The sequence below is a fragment of the Uloborus diversus genome, chromosome 5 (assembly GCF_026930045.1).
Source record: "Uloborus diversus isolate 005 chromosome 5, Udiv.v.3.1, whole genome shotgun sequence".
Taxonomy (NCBI): Eukaryota; Metazoa; Arthropoda; class Arachnida; order Araneae; family Uloboridae; genus Uloborus; species Uloborus diversus.
In genome coordinates this window covers 11,158,183-11,164,182 of record NC_072735.1, presented here as the reverse complement: position 1 = coordinate 11,164,182, position 6,000 = coordinate 11,158,183, and the positions used below count along the sequence as shown (strand labels likewise).

General features: G+C 34.4%; 1 protein-coding gene across 1 annotated transcript in view; it reads left to right on the top strand.

Annotated features, from left to right (window-relative positions):
- The window catches only part of LOC129222442 (V-type proton ATPase 116 kDa subunit a 1-like), an 86,279-nt gene that overhangs the window by 21,605 nt on the left and 58,674 nt on the right, over positions 1-6,000 (top strand). The window lies entirely within an intron of this gene.

Here is a 6,000-nt window from a genome sequence, read left to right as displayed (position 1 = left end):
GCATCACATGACTTCCTTTTATTCCAATTTAATGATAATAGTGCCTCAGAGTAAGCAAAGAAACACTTTAAATATTTTAACCCCAAGTTTGTTGCGAACCAAACCAAAGAAAACGTTTTATACAGATAAATATTCCTAACATTGGCAGTTTTAATGTGATTCAATGCAGGCGGGTTACAAGGCTAGTAAGTGGGCTTTCCCACTTAGATTATGATTCCAGTCTTAGAAGGCTTAAAATGTACAGTCTTGAGCAAAGAAGAGACCGAGGGGACATGATTCAGTTGTTTAAATTTATTAAAACGAAAGATGTTACGGGGCTGAAGTTTAGCACTGAAAACAGGACAAGGGGTCATTGTTTTAAGCTATTTAAATCTCAGGTTAACATGGATATTAGGAAAAATTATTATTTTAGCAGGGTAGTGGAACCTTGGAACAGCTTACTGGAAGAGGTGGTAATGAGCAAAGGAGTAGACAGTTTTAAGAGGGCCATTGATCTTCACTGGGGATTGTAAATTGACTAGGAACCAGTCTAGCTGGGCCCAGAGCCTGTTGCTGGTCGTCACATTTGTATTTGTATTTCCTCTCTAAATATGGCGAAATCGAAACCAGATTAAAAAAAGAAACTCCAATTTTGTCACCAAGTTGGCGACCAAAAGCTTGGCAATATATTGCGAAGTGTTGGCCAAATTTTAACATTTGAGATTGCATTGAAATTAACTATGATTTTACCCCAAAAAAGTGTAAAAGACCCCCTTTGGGACACCTGAATGCAACCAAAAGGGGAGGTGCACAACTAGACCCCACTAGGAGTCTACCTACCAAATTTCAACTTTCTAGGACATACTGTTTTTGAGTTATGCAAGATGCATACGCACATACATACATGCATATGGATGTCACAAGAAAACTTGTAATTAACTTGGGGACCCTCAAAATGGATACTTTGAGTGTTTATACGTTCATAAGCATATACAGTAAAACCTGTAAAGTTGACCACCTGTCTATGTTGACCGCTTTTGTCAGGAACGGAATTAGTCCTATCTTGTATAATGAAGGAAAACCTCTGTAACTTGACCACCTTTCTATCTTGACCACCTGTCTATCTTGACCACTAATGTACCCCAAATTTGGTTTGGAGTATTGTAAAAAACCCTTTGTATGTTGACCACTTGGTTTGTGTTTTAAAACTTAATTTAGCAAATTATTTTATTTTATTATTATTTTTTTATAGCTTTCCAAGAATATTTTTGATGCCAGAACAGCATTTTACCAACTAAATAAAACAGCAGCATAATTAAACCTCCTTGTAAGTTTAATCCACATTGGAAAACTACTAAGAACCCTTTTATTCTCCAAAATTGTTTTTCTTTTGTTGTTCTATTTGAGATTACCTTTTGTACTCTCTGTTCAATGAAAACATGAGTCAGTAGAAAAGTACAAAGTATTTTTTTCCAGTTGCAATATTTTGTGGCAACACTGGAATTGTGCTAGAATAAAAGTTACTTGCATTGCAGTATTTCTGGTGCAAGGGATTAAGAAATAGGACATTTTCATTTTCAACTACCTTTTAGAACTATGAGAGTTCAGCTTGTTGCTCTTTGTGTTATAGTTTTACATAAAATGGCTTCAAAAAGAAAGTTAGTTGAACTTGAGATTGATAAAAAGTATGAAATATTAAAATTAATTGAAAAGGGAGAAATCCAGAGAAAATTAGGTGACACATATGGAATTTCCAAAACTAGTTTCTAATAAGTGTGCCAAACTTCAATAAGGAGTTATTTTGTTGAAAAGTAGATCATCATGGTTATAAATGTATTAAATGTATATGAGAAAAAAAAATAAGCGAAAAATTTGTTATTTTTGATTAGCTATGAATTTTTAGAAACGATTAATATCCAATAACTTTTTATAAACAATGATTTTTTTTTTTGATCAAGTTACTGAAATTTTAAATTTGCATAACACATTATACGTCATTCTGAGAAAATAACCTCTAAAAATCTTTGAATAACATTTTTAATTATTGTTTTAAAGTAATGTTAAACAATGAAAGTGAGTTGAATGGAAAGAGTAAGTGTCAATTAGTCAAAAAATGAATACATGGTGCAAGAAATGTCAAAAAAAAAACATTACCCCTTTTATAAGTTGACCACCTGTCTAAGTTGACCACCAAAGTACTGCACCGCAAGTGGTCAACTTACACAGGTTTCACTGTATTAGGGTTTCCAATCCCAAATCCCGCAGGATATTTAGCGGGATTTATCCCACGGGATTGAGCGCTCAATCCCGTGGGATTCCCAACCCCACAAAAATTTTTCCTTTCAAGCGTCTCCCTGCTTTTGCCTCTCTTAAAACTAATATTTTCACAAGCATCATCTGAAGTTGAATCTTCTTCCTCGTATATCTGCAAGAAGAGTAAGAAAAACTATGTCTCAGATGACCAATGATTGATTCACTAATTTAAGAACACAATAAAAATAGAGTATTTTTCTGAGAATGAATTGGTATTTTCATTTGAGGTTTCAGTTTTCATAGGTTCTGCAACTGAGAAAATACAAAAAACTTATAAACATTTTTGAAAACCATCACTGAAATTTGAAATCCAGTGAATTACGCTAAAGAAAAAATAGAGAAAGTGTATTATATGTTCCAAAACCCGCTGGAGTAGCCTGAATGCAATTTTGAAGTATTTTTGTAAGCTTTAGTAATGCACTCAAAACCTCTAAGTTAAAAAAAGTGCACTCCAAAGAAGAAAGAAATTAAAAATCTGATATTACTTATATATTGCGCATGTCTTTAAGTGGGGTGACAGAAACTTGTATGAAACACAGGATGACTCACATGATAGTGCAGTAAGCTAAGCTGCTCAAGTTTTTGAATTCTTCTTTAAAGTGAAGGGGAAAAGTAGCGAAGTTATCCAAAAACTTTTACTAAGACTGTGACTTGATGAAATGGTGAAATCAAGCTATTGCTCTTGCTGTAATGAATCAAATTGACTGATACAAAGACCAGTGTTAATAAAGCAACAAGGATCAATGCAAGTTGAATTGGATACAGCAAAACACATATCTGACAGACGTCGCTTTTGTCAGAAATGTGCAGTTTTTAAGCAAAAAAGAAAACCAGCATAAAAAAAGAAAAATTGATTTCAGAAGATGCTCAAGTTAATGCGGATCTTGGAACTGATGTGATATACCCCACCCTTGGCGACTTTTTCCTGTTGGCGCCAAGAAAGCGTCGTCAAGAAAACGATGTATGACGACATATGTCATACATCGTTCTTAGCGATGCTTTTTTAGCGCCAACAGGAAAAAATCAGGTAAAAAAACATGATCAAAGCACTTCAGAACACAATATATATAAAAACAACATAAAAGCACAACAAAAAACATCACGAATATTTGCTTCAAAAATGTACAGGGCCGGGGTTTTTTGTAAACATATTAAAATACAATGAAATAAATTATTGTATTAATTACAAGTCGAAATTAATGCATTAATTTTTTTTTCATCATTTCTCCGGGATACGAGCCCTCGGTCTCATAGTACTTTCGTAATGAGACCTCGGCTCGCCGGCCCTGCCTCGGTCTCATTACGAAAGTACTATGAGACCTCTGGCTCGCCAGGACCTCGCTCCGCTCGGTCCGTTATCCCTCCGACTGTTAATATACATTACAGTCGGAGTATGGTCACAGTTATGTATATTTTCATGGAGACACCCAAGGGTGACTCCTTCCGTTCAGTGTACAATAATGACACAGTTTTAAGTGTTAAATATGCACCATTATTGTGCAGATTTATTAATAAAATTCAGAATTTTTAAGAGTACAAATGAAAGAACTTTCAATTGTTAACATAAAATTCAGTACCTAAAGGAGGCACGTTAATAGAATGTCTAAATAATTTGTGGCATCGATAAGAATTAACTTTTAGAACAAAATAACCGTACTATTTCTGTAAAATTAATTTACATACAGTAAAAATAAAGTTAAAAACTACAAGAACCCCTCAAGGATTTGTAAAAACAAAGAATTTTGGAAGTGAGAGGTTTTTTTTGAATTCTAAAATAAAGAACTTACCTTTTTATATGGTATAAATATTCACACTCAGTCTAAAACAATACATCATATGACAATGGCATGTTACAGATACACACCACGTTGGAGTTAACTTTTAATTAACCTTCAAGTTTGAAGAAACTGGCATTTTCTAATGTTTTTACTTCAAAACACAACTACTGAATTTAAACTAACACAAAATAAGCATTCCTGTAAGGTATATTGCACGAAACAACACCACGTATCTCTGTTGCGTGAAACCAAAACAACCCAAGTAAACAAGTTTGAACAGATCTGTAAGATTGCCTTCGGGTTGCTAAACACAGGTTAGTTTGACCAGGGATGCCTTGCATAAAAAATTATCACCTCATTGGCGAGAAAAATATTTTTTGTGCAAAAAAATCGAATGTCGCCAAATGGGGGGGGGGGGGTATATCACATCTGTACCCGGATCTTTTCTATATGTCCACAATTATTTAGTTTTAGTAAAACCAATTGTAGTGGAGCCACAGCATGTGTTTTCTTCAAGCACATTATTTTTAGAGCTAATTTACCATCCCATACGAGATTACTAACGATAATTACTAATTAGAATCTGACTTTATAGTGCTTTGCAATTGCTGTACGTGTTTCAAGAAGACTATAAATTCAAGTAATAAAAGCACAACTATTTCTCTTTGACATAAAAATTTAATTTTTAGAAGAATGAAGTCAATCCCCCGGGATCTTGCGGGAATGGCTCCTTCTGAAGAATTCTGAAATCCAGCGGGACTGAATTCAGCATAGGAATAGAAACCTTAGCATATATCCACATGTGGTCTGGTTGGAAAAAAAAACTCAATATTCATTCAAGGGCAAGCAAAATGGAAATTAAGGTCGATTTTTGAGTGAAAATGTTTTTGCGAATACAGTACTTCCTTTTTTGTAACAGGAAATAAAAATGCAATAAAATGAACATTAAAAAAAAAATCTAAAATGGTGAGAAATGTTTAATGAAACTCATGGTGGAAAATCATAATGTTCATTTGTTTGCTAAGTTTTTTGTGATAGGGATAAAAAAAATGAAAAGTAGAAAAGCGGACCAATGTGCCCCATCTCCCATTAATGATCTCAAGCTGGAACAAAGCTTAATATGTCCATGGGTAACTAGGCTGTGTAATGTAAATAGTATTCAGCTGTCTGGCAGAAATTTAAGAGATGTTATGTGCAATGCTGTGTGTACAAGATGCATTAGGAAAATAATGAGATAGGTAACGCTGCAAACAATCAATCTGACAATGCTCCAATTGTCCAACCGGATGCCTTCTAGATGCACAGTTTAAGTTTCAGGTCTGCACAGCTATCATGTGGTTTTTGAGAGCACTACCCAGTTACATATTAGTTCTGATGTGAGTTAAGTACTGTTTGTCTTTATACTTGCTGTAAGTGTGTGAAAACATTGTTCATTATCAAAGAAAAAAAATTTTTTGAATGAGAAAATTTTATGAAGTACATTTATATCAAGGGCGAGTTCAGCTCAACATGGGGGCAGAGCCAGGGGAGTCACTGTGACCTCCCAAAATTTTTCTGACGATTCAGCAAAGTTGTCATCTTTCGACAAAATTTGGAGTTCCATTCGATAAATTGAGAGTTTCTGCCTTCCCAAAAATTTAAGTTTGGGGCCCCCCTGGGCAAGTCCATCATTTGGGCAATTAGGTGACTGGTCTATAGTCCCCCCCCCCTCCAAGATTTTGGAAACAATAATTTTAAAAGGATATCAGCATTAACCCAACTAAATGGTAAACTCCAACTATTTCCCTTTTCAATGGGCTCCCAAAGAAGATGTATACATTTTCAAACTCTGTGATAAATTTATTACAGCCGAACTCATTGATAAACTCAGAAATAGAAGCAACTGTAAATTTAAAGTTTTTTTTTAAAAATACAGTGGATTCCCTTTATC